This window comes from Staurois parvus, unplaced genomic scaffold (assembly GCF_062004578.1).
Source record: "Staurois parvus isolate SC_StPar_1 unplaced genomic scaffold, SC_StPar_1.0 ptg000096l, whole genome shotgun sequence".
Classification (NCBI taxonomy): domain Eukaryota; kingdom Metazoa; phylum Chordata; class Amphibia; order Anura; family Ranidae; genus Staurois; species Staurois parvus.
In genome coordinates, this window is record NW_028317892.1 from 5,503,674 (window position 1) to 5,522,034 (window position 18,361).

An 18,361-nucleotide genomic window follows, 5' to 3' on the forward strand; every position below is an offset into this window, starting at 1 on the left:
TCACTGGGCAGATCTATTGTTGCTGGTGGGTGATTCTCTTGTTGCTGGAGGGAGTCTTATGTTGGTGTGGGGCCAATTGTTGCTGGGAGGGATCTACTGTTAATGAGTGGATTTGTTGTTGCTGAGGGGGTATTTTGTTGCAGGAGTCCATTGTTGTTGGGGGGATCTATCATTGCTGTGGGAGGGTCTGTTGTTGCTGGCTGCAGGGGGGGTCTACTGTATTTGCTGCTTTTCTTTTTATGAGCAAATACCATAGAAATTACCACAAAATTATACTTGGTTCTGTTTTCTACAAAAGGCGTGGTACTCGGAAGGGGGTGTACTTGCATGTAATCTCTGGGAAAAAAAGCCCTTGATGTATGACATCATGTGCCTAGGCCAAAAACCAGGAAGTAACTGAAGAAATGTAAAAAAAATTAAAACAAGTAGAGATAACATACTTTCCTAGCTATTTACTAATGCTAGTAGCATAAAGATTAAAAATAATTAATGTTAAATGAGAGAGTGAAGTTCTGATTTAGAGACACTGGCAATCCCTGATGAAGGGAGTGTTTTCTGGCCCCTGAAATGCATTGGATGTGTTGGAGACAAGTATGCTACCCAAACTAATATGTTAACTAAATGTCCAAACTAACTAGCGTGTAACAAAACAACTTATATCATAAAATTATGTATTTTTATAATAACCATAAATTGCAATGTTTAATAATACAGTCATTTTATGTAAACCAATAAAACAATGTATAAGAAATTCTCACTTTACACTGCAGATTTTTGCTTCTTCCTGTAGCTGCCGGTGACATCACCACAGAACGCAGGGACAGCTGAGGATCCCAAATTTCACCAGAAAAAGCTCCAGTACCATGCAGAAGAGGGATCTTCGGCCTAACCAGGATACCACAAGAAGGCCAAGTGATATCACCCTATGTTGAAAGAAAGGGTGCAAAGTATGTTTTTTTTTTCGTTTTTTTTTTAGATAATTGGACCTTGCAGTTTCAATAGCACAAAAACAAAACCATTCCTTGATTTTTGTGATAAAGGTCATTGATACCCAGTCCAAGTATCTACACTCACCTGCCAATTTATTAGGTGTTCAATTGCTTGGTAACACAAATTGCTATTCAGCCAATCACATGGCAGCAACCCAATGCATTCAGGCATGTAGACGTGGTGAAGACAACTTGCTGATGTTCAAACCGAGCATCAGAAAGGGGATTTACATGACTTTGAACGTGGCATGGTTGTTGTTGCCAGACGGGCTGGTCTGAGTATTTCAAAAACTGCTGATTTACTGGGGTTTTCACGCACAACCATCTCTAGGGTTTTGTGTTTTCTCCACAATCTTGGACATAAACAGATTTGTTTTTTGTTGAGGGAACATTTTAGTGATAGTGGACAAGAAGACCCCCTGAATGTATTGGATTCCTGTAGATAACACTTCTGTGGTTCATAATTCCTTCCTTTTTACTGACCAGTGTGCACAATTATACAGTATTCAGAACAATTGCATACTGAGTCTATTGGGAGCATGCATGGTGTTAACGATAGTATCTTATATAAAGGGGATAAATATTTTTATCCTATCTATTCTCGTAATGCCATTGTGGATGCTTTCCAAAATGTTATAGAACAGGAATTGGTCAAATTAAAAGCAGATTCTACAAAACACTACTTTTCAAACATTTCACAGCAGGAATTGTATGCACTTAAACATCTGAAACAATCCTGGGACCTGGTTATTAAAAAGGCAGATAAAGAGGGGACAGTGGTATTTTTTTAAATAAAGAGCAATATTGTTCTGAAGCATTACGTCAGTTGAGCGAACGTGATGTTTACCGTTCCCTTCCTCACAAACCCACCGCTCAATTTAAGAAGGAGCTACTGATCTGCTAGTAAGAGGTAGAGCTATGGGAGTTTTATCACCCAAAACATCTGACTATCTTTATGTAAAACAGCTAGTCACTCCTGTATTCCATCACTTGCCTAAAATCCACTAGTTGGGTGAAACTCTTCATGGTCTCCCAATTGTGGCAGGCATAGGCTCCTTATTAGAAAAGTTAGGTGAGTGGGTGGATGTCCATTTACAACCTCTGGTCATATGGTTGCCAGAATACATTCAGGATACTAGTATAGTTTTGGCTCATATTTCAACTTTCCAGTGGTCTCCCAATTCAATGTGGGCAACGTTTGATGTTTGTGCATTTTATTCCTCAATACCACAGCAATATGGAGTAATGGCAGTAAAATATCACTTAGAGAAATATAGTACCTATTCATCTCCTCTACAAGAATTTATTATTGCATCAGTTGAGTTTTTACTCACTCGCAATTTTTTGTTGTTTGATGATATATGTTATCAACAATGCTGTGGAGCTTCCATGGGAGCAAGGTTCTCACCAACCATTGCCAATTTGTACATGGGGTGGTGGGAGGAACATTCTTTATTCTCTCTGGAAAATCCCTTTAAGAACTATATACATTGGTATGGTCGATATAGTTATGATTTGATAATAGTGTGGAGCGGTACAGCATTGATGTTGCCTGACTTTTTGATTTATATTAATAATTCTTTGAATCTCCAGTTCACATGTGAAAATCATTCTGGCACTATCCATTTTTTGGACTTATGTTACTGGGTGATGGTACAACTGGTGAGATTTCTACCTCTACATATCGTAAACCATGTTCTAGCAATTCTGCATTCCACAAGCTGTCATCTGCTCCACACCATTTGGGCTATACCTGTTGGAGAATTTACAAGAGCTCCCAGGAATTGCTCCACTGACATATTATATAATGAGGAATGTAAAGTGACTTGTTGGCAGGGTTTTCCAGATTGGTCCATTGATAAGGGGATGAAGATTGCAGGAAGTAAGTATAGACAGACACTCCTTGACAGGGCTACAAACTTTTTTATTCTAGCAAACATAAATCTCAGATAAATGTCAGATAAAAGGATGAATTTAGTAACTTTTGTGACCACTTTCTCCTCTAAGTATCATAAGGTAATTGATATATTCAGGAGAAATCTGCCCATTCTTTACTCTGTTAAAGATCTTTTTTCTATCTTGCAGAGGGGGCGTAGATTTTTCAGCTGCAAGGCTCCTACTTTGGGGAATCTAATTTACATCTAAAAGTCAAGTAGCTCCAACTTGGCTCTCTGTCTTTGGATCTTTTCTTTGTGGACATATATCGTGCAGGTATTGCCGTTTAAATACATACCTTTACATCCATGGTTACCAGTGAAAAACACCTTTATTAAACAGTATATTAATTGCAATACCACCTATGTCATTTATGTTGTGGAATGTAGAGTTTGTTCCCTCCAATATGTAGGCTGTACTACACAACCCCTAAAAGTTAGAATTTCAGAACATTTCCGAGATTCATGGAAACCAAATGCCAAAACAACATCCACTGTCTCAAAGCATTTTCAATATCAGCATCTGGGGTACATGAATGGCTTTGGGTTTTATGGCATTGATTGTATTTCTACAGCTGCAAGAGGGAGGGATCACCACCGCAGGTTACTTGCTAGGGAGGCTTGGTGGATCTTCAGGTTGCGAACCAGTGCCCCCAAAGTCTTGCCCACTTACAAAGAAATTAAGGGTCTAATTTTTTTTAAAAGGTATATTTTAAATGATAGAGACAGAATATCAACAAAAATCCAGAAAAAACACATGATACAAATGTTATAAATTGAGTTGCAGTTCAGTAGTTAAATCAAGTATTTGATCCACTAAAAACCAACAATAATTCTGGCTCCCACAGACTGGCTATGTGCTTATGTGGTACACAGACTAGTCCCGTCAATTTAAGAAGGTGCTCCTAACAACAAATCGTTATGTATATAAAAGACACCTGCCCACAGAATTTCTTTCTTGGGCATCACCATGGGCAAGAACAAAGAGCTGCCAAAGGACGTCAGGGATAAGATTGTAGACCTGCACAAAGCTGGAATGGGCTACAAGACCATCAGCAAGAAGCTTGGTGAGAAAGACAACTGCTGGAGTGATTATTGGCAAATGGAAGAACTACCAAATAACCATCAATCGCCCTGGAGCGCCATGCAAGATTTCGCCTCATGGTGTAAGGATGATCATGAGAAAAGTGAGAGATCAGCCCAGAACTACACGGCAGGAGCTTGTGAATGATCTCAAGGCACTTGAGACCACAGTCGCCAAACACACCATTGGCAACACAATATGCCACCATTGACTGAAATCCTGCAGTGCCCACAAGGTCCCCCTACTCAAGAAGGCACATGTACAGGCCCGTCTGAAGGTTGCCAATGAACATCTAAATAATTCAGAGAAGGATTGGGAGAAAGTGCTAAGGTCAAATGAGACCAAAATTGAGCTCTTTGGCATTAGCTCAACTCGCCATGTTTGGAGGAAGAAAAATGCTGACTATGATCGTAAGAACACCATCTCTACAGTCAAGCACGGAAGTGGAAACATTATGCTTTGGGGCTATTTCTCTGCTAAATGTACAGGTTGACTTTGCCGCAATGAGGGGCCAATGGATGGGGTCATGTATTGTAAAATCTTGGATAAGAACCTTCTTCACTCAGCCAGAACACTGAAGATGGGTCATGGATGGGTCTTTCAGCATAAAAATGACCCAAAACATATCACCAAGGCAACAAAGGAGTGGCTCAAGAAGAAGCACATTAAGGTCATGGAGTGGCCTAGCCAGTCTCTAGACCTTAATCATACAGAAAATTTATGGAGGGAGCTGAAACTTTGAGTTGTCAAGCGACAGCAGAGAAACCTTAAAGTCGAGCTCCACCCAAAAGGGGAAGTTCCGCTTAAAGGACTGCTCCCCCGCTCCGCATTAAGGATTGGCACCTTTGGGGAGCGGGGGGGGGGGGAGCGGGTAGCCGAATCTGACATGTACCTGCTCCCACTTCTGGTCCGATCGCCTAGGTGATCGGAAATGGAAGGTGTCCTCCCTCCCTCCCTGTAGTTTTTTGGGACACGTGACAGGTCCCAGAAGACTACAGGACCATTCACGAAGTGCAGCGCCACACGCGCATGCACAGTGCGTACCCGGCTGTGAAGCTGCAAGCTATCACAGCCATGTGCCCACGCTGAAGATGCCGGCCTCCTGGAATACAGGACGGCCGGTGAAACGAGCTGCGGGGGACACACCGCGGGACCAAAGGACAGGTAAGTGGCTGTTTTTTAAATGTCAGCAACTGCAGTTTTTGATAGATCGAGTGGAACTCCGCTTTAAGGATTTAGAGAAGATCTGTAAAGAAAAGTGGACCAAAATCCCTCCTGAAATGTGTGCAAACCTGGTAACCAACTACAAGAAAAGTCTTACGTCTGTGCTTACCAACAAGGATTTCGCCACCAAATACTTTTTTTACTTGCTGAGCTGCAACTCAATTTATAACATTTGTATCATGTGTTTTTTCTGGATTTTTGGTTGATATTCTGTCTCTATCATTTAAAATACACCTATGATAAAAACCTATAGACCCTCCATTTCTTTGTAAGTGGGCATACTTACAAACTCTGCAGGGGATCAAATAAATATTTTCCCAATAGTAACTAAAAGATCACAGCTCACCAAGTACAGTGAGCTAACTATGCTTTTACTTAGAAAATAATTACAGCCACTCTGACTACAGAGTGACAACTAAATGTACCTATAAAAAACTCAAATAATTATATCTATCTAACCCTAGCACCTACCTAGAAGGGTGCTACACAACCATCATTGGAAACATATTATGTGAAAATTTTCAGAAGGATTTATGAAGACTCTGCTGCTTTATGAAAAAAAAAAACAGGAACATTTGATAAAGAAAAGCATTGCCTATGCATTAATGTTAACATTGTTCTGCACTGGCTCTTCTTTTGCCGACCTCCTTCTAAGAATATTAGTTCACAAGCTGTCTCTGGCTTCAATACGTTCTGACTCACTGACCATGAAAAATACGCATCAGGGAAAGTCAATGTAAAATCGTGATCTGGAGATTTAAGTCACTTCAATGACTTCGAAGGTAATGAAGTCATTGGATCAGGATTATAACCAAGCAGCTAGGATGGGACCTTGGATGATGTCACGATGCTTGTTTGAAGGTGGAAGTGTGGTAACCTTAACGTTGTATGGGGCAATAATGCACAACATATGATATCTGTGAATACTAGTTGTACATATCTGGTGCAATCTGGCTCCATTTTAATGTGAGTGTGTTTTACTCATTTTTTTAAAGAATATATAAAGAATAAAGCACTATTTTCATTGTTTCTGTTTACATCACATGTAGTTGAGGTAATTCAATATAAAGATTTAGAGATTCACATTGCCAGTACCCAGGAAGTTATCTTGGTCCATTTAAGGGACAAAAGCGCATTTTGACCGAACTGTACTGTGAGGTCAAAAAAGGAAAGTGAGAGTACATCCAGGAGTGGCTTTATGCGTGCAGCACAATTGAATTTGAGCACAGAAGGTGGCATATATTTATAGGCAAAGGACACTTTATTAACAACTGTACTTTTGGCTAATAATTATTTTTTCATATTTTTATCATATATATATATTTTTATGGTTATTGATATATGGTTTTGATATAATACATAATACTATTTGATCCTAGCGCTGCACTATTTTATAATGTTTTGTATTTATTTACCAATCAGCATGGGAATGGTATTGAGGTGTCCTTTTATGAAACTGAGATCAGCGGCGATCCTGAGGATTGTTGCTGATCTCAGATCATTAGTGGTTTAGTAAACAGAGATGATCAGTGGAGAACATGTTCTCCGCTGATCATCTCAGCACACAGATGACCAGTGCATGAAGGAGCGATATCAGCCCTTCACTGGCGATCTGTGTTCTCCCTCCAGATTCTCCAGCCCAGAGGTGGAGAATCAGTGGAACCGCAAACTAAGCAGCGGTAATTTACCTCTGCTTAGTAAATGGTGTTTGACTGATCTCTTACTGTAATCTCACGAGATTACAGTAACAGCAGCTGTTTTCCAGCGTTCAAAGCGTTTTTAGATCACTTCTATCTTCATTCAGAGAAGCGATCTACACTGCTTCATAAAAAGGCATTCAAAGGAGAACTGTCTCCTCTGAAAATGCCGGAAAAGTGAGCAGCGGTCATTTACCACTGCATGATAAAAGGACACCTAAGTGCCTAGTGGCTGGTGGTGGGTTTTGGTGATACTTTAGCAATACAACAAACACTTTTCTCCTGCTCTGGGAATGGATTCAGTAGAACCAATAGGAATGTTCTGGAATATGCACTGCTTGCTGCCCTCTACAGACCGGGGTGGTCCAAATACACTAAATGCAAATGGAGAAACAAAAAAGAGGGCTAACCAACCTAGTGCATTATCATTTAAAAATATATTTATTGAAGGAACAAAGTAAGTATCATACTCACAATAGACATAAAAACACAGGCATGTCAAAACTGAACAAGATATTTGATCCAAACAGCATCTGAGTCCATACGATGGAACCCTGGATGACCAACTGGGTAACGCGTTGGCTCTGAGGAAGAGGTTGCGTCCTCGAAACGCGTTAAAAGTTGGACATCTTGTTCAGTTTTGACATGCCTGTGTTTTTATGTCTATAGTGAGTATGATACTTACTTTATTCCTTCAATAAATATATTTTTAAACGATAATGCACTAGGTCGGTGCGCCCTCTTTTTTGCTTTTTGTTTCTCCATTTGCATTTGCATTTGCATTTTACTTTAGCAATACTTTGGAGGTTATGTTTATATAATCACATTATATTACTTATTCACCGTTGGATGATAGTTGGTGAAGGAACCTACTGTAGCAGTTTGCAAGCTTTATATTAACTTTAGCCAAACAGCTAGTACTTGGCTAAATCCTGCCGCCTCAACCTCCGGAACATTTCCAAAATCCTCCCCTTCCTGACCAATGCCACCACAAAACAACTCATCCATGCCTTTGGTTATATCCTGCCTCGATTACTGCAACTCCCTCCTCACTGGTCTACCGTTACACAGGCTATCCCCCCTTCAGTCTATTATGAATGCTGCTGCTAGGCTCATACACCTTACCAACCGATCAGCGACTGCTGCCCCTCTCTGCCAATCCCTCCACTGGCTTCCACTAACCCAACGTATAAAATTCAAAATACTAACCACAGCTTACAAAGCCATCCACAACACTGCCCCTAACTACATCGCCAACCTCATCCACAGATATCTGACAAATCGCCCACTCCGCTCCTCCCATGATATCCTCCTCTCTAGCTCCCTCATCACCTCCTCCCACGCTCGCCTCCAGGACATCTCCAGAGCCTCTCCCATCCTCTGGAACTCCCTACCACAGCATGTCCGGTCAGCCCCCACCCTGTCTGCCTTTAGGCGATCTTTGAAAACTCACTTCTTCAGGGAAGCCTACCCCACTTCCACCTAAGAACTGTACTTGAATCACCTCCATACAAATGGAGAAACAGAAAAAGGGCGCACCAACCTAGTGCATTATCGTTTAAAATAATTTATTAAAGAAACAAAAATAGGTATCATACTCACAATGGACATAATAACACAGGCATGTCAAACTGAACAAGGTGTATGATCCAAACAACATCTGAGTCCATACGATGGAACCCTGGATGACCAACTGGCTAACGCGTTTCGAGGACACAACCTCTTCCTCAGAGCCAACCTATTGAGTCCTTTCCTAGCGCAGGAGTAAAGTGTTTGTTGTGTTGGACTTGAATCACCTCCACCAGATCATCCCCCACAGCTATCACCTTTTGTATCATCTCCCCCTTCCTTTAGATTGTAAGCTCCACGAGCAGGGCCCTCACATTCCTTCTGTACTGAAATGTATTGTAATTGTACTGTCTCCCTTACATTGTAAAGAGCTGCGCAAACTGTTGGTGCTATATAAATCCTGTATAATAATAATAATACTTTGTAAAAGAAAAGTCAGCAATGGAAACCTGTGTAGTTCTTCCTTTAGGGTAATGTGGCTAATCAGACATGCAATTGGTTAGACACAGTTAGACAATAGCTTTAAAAAAAAAGTGTAGAGTGCTATATGATCTCATCATCTTGTACGCACGCCACTTAACACCACTTAAAAGTACATACTGTCACCTAAGTGAAAAGGGATTTTAGCAACTCCTTCACAGCTTATGTAGCCTTCTGCCAAGCTTACTAGGCGTGTGCTGCATGTGAAATATGAAACACCCATTCAGCAGCATATGGAAAAGCAAGCCTGAGACAGAAACAACAGCTCCATAGAAACTTGCAGCGTACGCCAGGAGAAGCGGCAGCGTGTGATCGCTCAGCTGACAAGTGATCTCCCGATTACTAGCATCTCAGTTGTCTGGGCCTGTACTGCAGGTTTTTCAGGTACTTGTGTTTGCTCATTTATAACACAACAATGTACAACAAACAAGTAGGCGTCACATCCGCGCACAGTAAAACAGCTAAAAAGCTTTCCATCGCTGCTTTTTATTAAGTCAAGACGTGCTGGCTGAGTGTGTGCAATCTGTTCCAGGCAACTTATTCCCTTATGTAAGTATTTGATTTTTTTAAATTCTGGGATGGAGAAAGTATGGCATCTTTAAACACAAGCTGTACAATGATTTGTGTGGGAGATGGGGGTACCAACTTGGACAAAAGCCTTATCAAATAGTAAATACCTACCGATCTGTTATGTTACGTAAACATGACATCAAGCTTCCAACAAGGCAGCATGATGCGGGTTCTACTCTCAGATTTTTGTGTGTTGTATCTTAGAGAATGCTAAGAGATACTCATACACAGCTTGATCTTTGCAATTAATGTGACAGTTTCAAATGCTTCTAGCAATAATTGTGGATTTGGGCACGCAAAGGATCTCTATGGGACATTAACTAGTTCCCTTCTATAGAATTTTTTAAATTATTTTTTTGTACACAAATTAAAATCTGCATTTTTGGCAAAAAAAATACTGAAAACCTTCTAGAATATTATGGGGGAACTCAATAAAGATATTGCGCCACTTTTCTGACATTAATCTCTCTTGTTAATGTATTGCGCCAAATTTATGAAACATTTGCCACACTTTTGGTTCTGACAGCTAGTTCTGAATTCACCCACTTTTACATTGTACCACATTGTATGTTTCAAATGTATGTAAAAGTGGAACTAATTAAGACATTGGGGGTTATTTACTAAAGCTGGAGAGTGCAAAATCTGATGCAGCTGTGCATAGAAACCAATCGGCTTCCAGGTTTTTTGTCAAAGATTAATTGAACAAGCTGAAGTTAGAGCCCTGGTTCACACTGATGCGGTGCAGAATTCGCAGCGTTTTCTGTGCATCAGAATCGCACCCCATTCATGCGAACCTCTGTGGGTGTGTATGTTACGTTAACAACCCCCCGGAAAGCGGTCCACAAAACGCGGTGAGATGTGCAGAATCGGATCGCATAGGTGTGAATACCCTTGCGATCCAATTCTACTTATCTGTTCCTTTTTTTTTGTGAAGAGATACGTTGTGTGAAACTGGAAGAATTAGGAAATTGGGGAACTCTAACATTCAAATCAAATCGGTTCGCAAAACGCGGTGAGATGTGCAGAATCGGATCGCATAGGTGTGAATACCCATGCAATCCGATTCTACTTATCTGTTCCTTTTTTTTTGTGAAGAGATACATTGTGTGAAACTGGAAGAATTAGGAAATTGGGGAACTCTAACTTTCAAATCAAATCGGTTTGCAAAACGTGGTACGATGTGCAGAATCGGATCGCATGAGTGTGAATACCCATGCGATCTGAATCTAGTGTGGACCGAAAAAAAAAAGGGTCCTGCACGTTTTGGTGCGGTGCAATTAGAGCCATACAAAATGTATGGCTTCAATCGCCCCGCACACAAATCGCATGTGATTTGCACAGGAATGCAGTGCAGTCCCTGTGTGAATCACATGCGATGTACCGTAATGCATATATGTGAACCCAGGCAGAAGCTGATTGTATACCATGCACAGCTGCACCATCTTCTGAGTGCTCCAGTTTTAGTAAATCTACCCTATTGCCTCTTTTCGAGTACAGAGACAAACACAGACTAAGACAGATTTTGTGGAAGTGTCTCACATGCATTCTAAAAGTTTCGAAGCATAAACCAAGTTCAAGCTCTAGACAGGTACATGAAATTGGCGCATTCTTCACCACTTGTAGAATGCATACACTTTCGCAAATCTGCCTGCACCAGTCTGTATAAATTCCAGGGTATACATTTTCTGAAAGCTGAGTCTGGTAGAATAAAAATACAGTATTTTTTTTTATTCCATGCAATATTTGTGTAAATGTTTATCAAATCTATAGTTTCAGGAATAAATACACAAAAATGAATTTTATACACACAAATTTAATCCCCAATTATTTTTATACAACATTAAATGTGAGGTAGTGTAGAGTAAATGGATACTTGATGTGTCAAGCCTCAAAACTACACACAAAAATGGCAACAAATGATGGTACCCAAAATTATCAATAGGCGGCGCTTGAAATGCTTTTACAGCTCATTAGTTTAGAGTAAACAATAAAAAATGGCCCCAAAATTATTACTCTCACTTTTCCTAGACAGCTAGGAGCTGGATGAAGAAATACAGTACAAGCTGCACCAATGAGCTTGTTTTACATCCTTCATTCTCTTTGCATACCTAGTTAAAATGCTTGTCACCTTCATCTGTCCTCTTAATATGGCACACAGAGATTTTCCACTTAAGATTCCGTGTCTTTAGAGAGACCTCCCTTCCCATTACCATGACCACATTGTGACCTTTGATGCACTTCAAACCTTAGAACCATTCTTTTTCGATGACTCCACGACTGAAATGTGTACTAGATATGGATTAACTGCTCAACTGAGCATTACTGGGGTCTACCTAGTAGGCTGCAGTTACTAGGATTAATTTGGTTTTTGCATCAGACATCAGGTGGGCTAACTCTATAAAGCAGTGCAAATAGGAATGATGATGAGGGGAATTCATAAAGGGTGTTATAGCCCACATGGAAGAAAAATATATTTGAAATATCTTTTAAAAATATTCTTCCCAAATATATTGACATATATTTGAAATGCTACAATTTTGGCCATATTCAATATATTTCCAAAATATATTTCAATTAAAAAAAAAAATTATATATATATATATATATATATATACACTGGATGTTGAAATGCATTTTTTATATATTACAAAATATATGAAAAATATTTTTAAAAATATATTTTTTTCAAATATATTCTTCAGATTTTTTTTAACATATAAAAAAGTAATTTTAACATATATTTTTACATATATTTGTAAATGCATTCCAAAAATGTAGATTTGTACTTCTAAAGACATACATTATATTTGAAATGTATGTTTAAAAATATTCTTCATATATTTTGTGATAAAAACACATTACAACATGCAGTGTATATATATATATATATATATATATATATATTTATTGTAATATATTTTGAAATATATTGAATGTGGCCAAAATTGTAGCATTTCAAGTATATGTCAATATATTTGGGAATTTTTTTTTTTTAAATATATTTCAAATATATTTTTCTTCCATATGGGAGACACCCTTAAAGCAGAACTAAAGTGCAGCTGTCACAAACAGCAAGCAGGGAGGCTTTTTATTGCAGAGCAACATGCAATAAAATACACCTACCTGACTGCTTGCTGTCTTTTCCGGCGATGTAAACTGAGCTACTGCGTATGCATAGCTTAACTGACACCATGGGCACTGTCCCTGTGTGTTGGGATAACGGACTCCTGTGCAGCCAATGAAGATGAAGCCAAAGAAAGAACAGCACATAGGAGAAGATGCCAATGCTGGCAAGGGAAGGAAAGGTAAGCTTCCTTTAGTTCCACATTAAGAATTCCGGCGGGGAACTGCACTGAAATTGTTGGTGCCTGCACCTGATTCATCTACCTGTCAGTCACAGGTACAGTAGATGAACCTGTTGGAGCCTGGCACTGTGGTCTGAGTGTCCTCCAGACTCATCACACTGACAGACATATAACTAAGGGTTTTTGTAGTGGAATGGGCAAAACCTGATGGAGAAATGAGAGCCTGACACAGAAAAGAAGCCAAAACAAAACAAAAACAAAAAGCCAAATCTGACACATTCCAAGCAAAACACCAAAAATGGAGTGGACAAAATAATTGGCACCGTCAATTTAATATTTGATAGTACTTTCTTGGAAAAAAGTAACTGAAATCAATTCCTGTAACCATCAATGATTTTCTTCCACCTCTCTACTGGAAGTTTGGACCACTCTTCTTTCGCCAACTGCTCCAGGTCTCTCAGATTGGAAGGGTTCCTCTTCCCAACTGCTGTTTTGAGATCTCTCCACATGCCACTTCAGTACTCTCCCCAACCCCAAAACATCAGTGAACCTCCACAATGTTTGACTGTAGGGATTGTATTCTTTTCTTTAACCACTTGCCCTCCTGAGGATTTACCCCCCTTCCTGACCAGGCCAGTATTTTAGTTACAGCGCTGCGTTATTTTAACTGACAATTGCGCGGTCATGTAACACTGCACCCAAATGAAATTTACATCCTTTGTTTTCCCACAAATTAAGCTTTCTTTCTGTGTTATTTGATCACCTGTACATTTTTTATTTTTTGTGCTATAAAAAAAAGGCCGACAATTTTGAGACTTTTTACTATTAAACATGTCCTGTAAAAAAATTAAAAAAATCTAATTTCATCATAAATTTAGGCCAGAATGTATTCTGCTACATGTCTTTGCTAAACAAAAATCCCAATATGTGTAAATTAATTGGTTTACGTGAAAGTTATAGAGTTTACAAATGGTGTTATATATACTGGGATTTTTTTTTATTTTACATTTTTACTAGTAATGGCAGTGATCAGTGACTTATAGCGGGACTGCGGCGGACATTCTGACACTGGGGGGAACTGACTTGGTGTCACGGATATCCCCATTGACACCAATACAGTGATCAGTGCTAAAAAAAAGCACTGACACTGTACTAATGGCACTGGACAGGAAGGGGTTAACATGAGGGGCGCTCAAAGGGTTAATTGTGTGCTGGGAATGTTTTACTAGGGGGGCGGGGTCAGTGTGCTTCACTGTACTCACACCGCCTTGGATGGCTGTGCTGTGCACAGCCATCCAAAGCAGTGTGCCAGAGCTGACAGGGAGAAGAACTGTTAGTAAACAAAACACTTCTCCTCCCTGTCGGAGATCCTCGATAATCACCAGTCGCCAGCCAGTAATCACCATCCGGGACCCGGTGATTGACAGCCACGAATGGTGGCACTCGTGCACACCCCCTACCGGAAATACAAAATCACGTGTATATATACGTGATTTTACAAACCCGTGCCACTCTGTAGCAGTACTTCTGCTATAGGGCGGACGGGAAGTGGTTAAAGGCCACATTTCTTTTTCTTTAACCTCCTTGGCGGTATTCCCGAGTGTAGCTCGGGGTAACATTTCAGTACCAAAAGCGGTAACCCCGAGCTACACTCGGGAATACCATGCGGCACTGCTCCGGCATGTGTTCTTCACTTACCTTACCCTGCGCTCCCACGATGTGTCCCCTGCAGCGTCCCCGACCATCTCCTCCGGCCGATGCCGGCATCCGGCTTCTGTGTCCTGTCCCTGTGACGACGGGACGTACGGGCGCTGCCGCGAGCGGCGGGAAATTTAAAAATTTTAAAAAATGTCATTTTTTTTTTTTTCATTTTACACAGTAAAACATTGCTGTTTCAACCTATTTCACATACATATTGTCCCTAGTGCTTTGTCCTGTGCCCTGCCTGCATTTTGTCTGTTCTTTCTGCCTGGAAACTGAGAAATGTCCATGGCGTCCAAAAAGTGTCCCTTTAGGTCAAAAGCGGTTTAGACCAGCTAGAGAACAGCGATAGTAAATCAGAACCACTTACAGAATTGAGTGATAATGATTCGTGGGGGAAATTCGTCATCAGAAACTGAAAACGATTTTGCGACTGAGCTCAGCAATGTGCGAACTTGGCGCTCTATTTCACATTTCAGTGTTTTTGGTTTGATTATATTATTGAATTAAATTTTTTATTATTTTTATATTATTTTTATGATTATTTATTAAATTATAATTTATGATTTTGTGTTTCAAATTTTATCATACCCGGGATGTTTACTAGACTCTTGTTCGGACAGATTTCAGTGAGTTTTTCCTAAAAATTACAGCCTACAATAAAAAAAATACATATTTCCATGCAAAAAAATGGTACCGCTTTCAGCACCAAAAATCTGAAATAATCATACCGCCAGGGAGGTTAAACAGTACAATGATGGGCTTTAACAAAAAGCTGTCATTTTGTTTCATCTGTCCACAGCACGTTCTTCCAAAAGGATTTTGGCTTCCTCAGGTAAGTTTAGGCAAACTCCAATCTGGCTTTTTTAAGTTTCTGTGTCAGCAGTGGGGTCCAGCTGGGTCTATTACCATAGCGTCCCTTTTCATTCAGATGGTGACATATAGTGAGGGCTGACACAATTGTATCCTGTGCCTGAAGGACAGCTTGAATTTGTCTAGAAGTTGATCTAGGTTCTTTATCCACCATTCGAAACAATCCTTTGTTGCAATCTTTGATCAAGTTTTTGTCTTTCGTCCATGGCCAGGGAGATTAGCTACAGTGTCATGGGCTGTAAATTCTGGACACTGTAGCACTCAAATGTTCAGCCAATTCTCTACTGCTCTTTCTCTTCTCTATGCTCCATGTGGCACACAGATACACAGCAGAAAAATTAAGTAAATTTTTCACCATTTTAACTGGTTGCCGATGTGATTTCCATATTGTTAGCACCCGTTAATTGATATATGTGAGTTTAATTACAAATTACAGGAGCATCACAATTATTTCTTACAATTTTGAACAGGTCCCAATAATTTTGCCCAGCCCATTTTTGGGGTTTTTGTTTCTCCAGTTTTTTTGTGTCATACCAATACAAACAAAAGGAACAAATATGATTATGCCTAAATATTTGTAATTGCAATAATTTTTCTGGGCAAAGTGGTACATTTTCTGACAGAAATGCAGGGTTGCCAACATTTTTGGCCATGACTGTATATATATTTTAATATATTTATACATATATATTTGTATATATTTAGCTCATGTGTATGTTTTTATACACGTCTGTTAACGGGCCAGTATACACATTCAACTTGATTTTAAATGTAAGTATTTAGTATTTTTATTTTGCATAGATTTACCAATATGCCCCTAATAAGTTAGTAGTTTGAAAACTACCTCTGGAGTGTTATTACCAAATAGATAGTTAACCACAAGATTATGTGGATGTCTCCTAGAGGGCAAATAAAATGTCATATATCAGCATTCAGTATGGAGGAAGTATAAATATGGTAAAGGTGGAATGGGAAGCACCATCCCCTGATAATTTCTACCAAAAACGAAGTGAAACGCGTTGGTATGGCTTCATATACATCCGCTTCCACTGATTGGAGCACATGGGGCAGCACAGTGGCTAAATGGTTAGCACTTCCACCTGGCAGTACTAGGGTTGTTGGTTTGAATCCCAGCCATGGCACCACCTGCCTGGAGTTTGCATGTTCTCCCTGTGCCTGTATGGGTTTCCTCCGGGTACTCCAGTTTCCTCTCACACTCCAAAGACATGCTGGTAGGTTAATTGGATCCTGTATAAATTGGCCCCTAGTATGTGTATGTATGAATATGAGTTAGGGACCTTAGATTGTACACCCCTTGAGGGTTAGGGACTGATGTGAATGTACAATATATATGTGTAAAGCACTGTGGAAATTGATGGCACTAAATAAGTACCTGAAATAAAAAAAATAAATAATAAAATAAAATGGTCATCTTGAGGAGGTGCTTTGAGGTGTTCTGTGTAAGAGAGAGAAGCTATTTGTATTGTGCCTGTGTATTCGACACCTATAAATGTAAGAGCACAATTGTTGTTCTTTGGTTTTAATGAAATAAATGGTATTACACTATGTGTGGGTCTTTCTCTCCTATGCTGGCGAAAGTGTAGAATATTGGGGTTGCTGGTATTAAGAAGCCGTATAACTGGAGGAGAGTAAGGCTTCATTCACATATATGCAGTTTGTGTTTGATGCTTTCTCCAGTGCATTTTGCAGTTTATTTATCGTTTTAATACATGCGCTTTTTGATGCATTTTTACCACGTTTTGTTCAGCTCTTTTTTTTTTCGATAAAGTGGAATTTTTTTTGTTACTGGGCAGAAAAAAATGCAAAATGCGGAAAAAACGCAGAAAAAACACACTACCATGCATTTCAGCAGCTTATCAATTAAACTCTAATGTAGCAAAAATGCTGCTTTTTGCTTTTAAAAAAGTCCCTGACCCTTTGCAAAAACGCAGCAGCTCAAAAAAACATAGATGTGAACATGTTCCATAGGAAACCATGTTAAATGGATTGTAGTGCGCTTCTGCAAAAAGCACTGAAAAATGCATTGATGTGAATGGAGCCTAAAAGAAGGGAGGAAATCATCTGAAGCTGGAATTGCAGTAAAAGTGCATTAAGACCCGCTTATTAAATTAAGAGGTTGCAGACTCTGGGGACTGCTTTATCACAGAGGAAATGTGGAACAACGCTTAGAAGGAGCATAAGCACTAAAGTTTGGAAACTTTGTAGTAATTGGTGAATTCTACAGTACATTTGGCACTGGATTGATTGTCTACACTGAAGACTGGTATCACATGAAGTTTGGTTGGACATATATTGTACCTGATCACTTAATAAGTGCATTATATATTTATTACATGTGCTTATATAGTGCTGTCAATGTATGCAGTGCTTTACATATATATTGTACATTCACATCAGTCCCTAACCCTCAAGGGGTGTACAGTCTAACTTACATTCATACATACGCATACTAGGGCCAGCTTAGACAGAATCAAATTAACTTACCATCATGTCTTTGGAGTGTGGGGGGAAACCAGAGTACTTGGAGGAAACCCACACAGGCACAGGGAGAACATGTAAACTCCAGGCAGGTGTTGCTGTGGTTGGGATTTGAACTGATGACCCTAGTACTACCAGGTGGAAGTGCTAATCATTTAGCCACTGTGCTGCCCTATATATATTTTTTTGTGCGTAAAGTGTTATATAATAGCACCAGTGGACAAGCTGCTGAGTTTTAAAATAGAGCCACTTACCTGTCCCACGATCCTCTGTCCTCTCTACCGCTGGTTTCACTGGCCATCTTTTCTCACTGGCGCCGGCATCTTCAGTGTGGGCACCCAGCTGTGACGGCTTGCGGCTTCACAGCCGGATGCCCACAGCGCATGCGCGAGTAGTGCTGCGCTTTGTGAATGGTCCCGTAGTCTTCAGGTCCCAG

At 39.9% G+C, this 18,361-nt stretch overlaps 1 protein-coding gene across 2 annotated transcripts in view; it reads left to right on the forward strand.

Annotated features, from left to right (window-relative positions):
- Positions 1-9,203: 9,203 nt before the first annotated feature.
- The window catches only part of HOPX (HOP homeobox), a 51,578-nt gene continuing 42,420 nt past the window's right edge, over positions 9,204-18,361 (forward strand). Inside the window, exon 1 of one of the 2 annotated variants that reach the window (XM_089670866.1) lies at positions 9,204-9,361. The gene's annotated coding sequence lies outside the window, so the exon portion shown is untranslated. The other variant, XM_089670865.1, reaches the window with a different exon arrangement.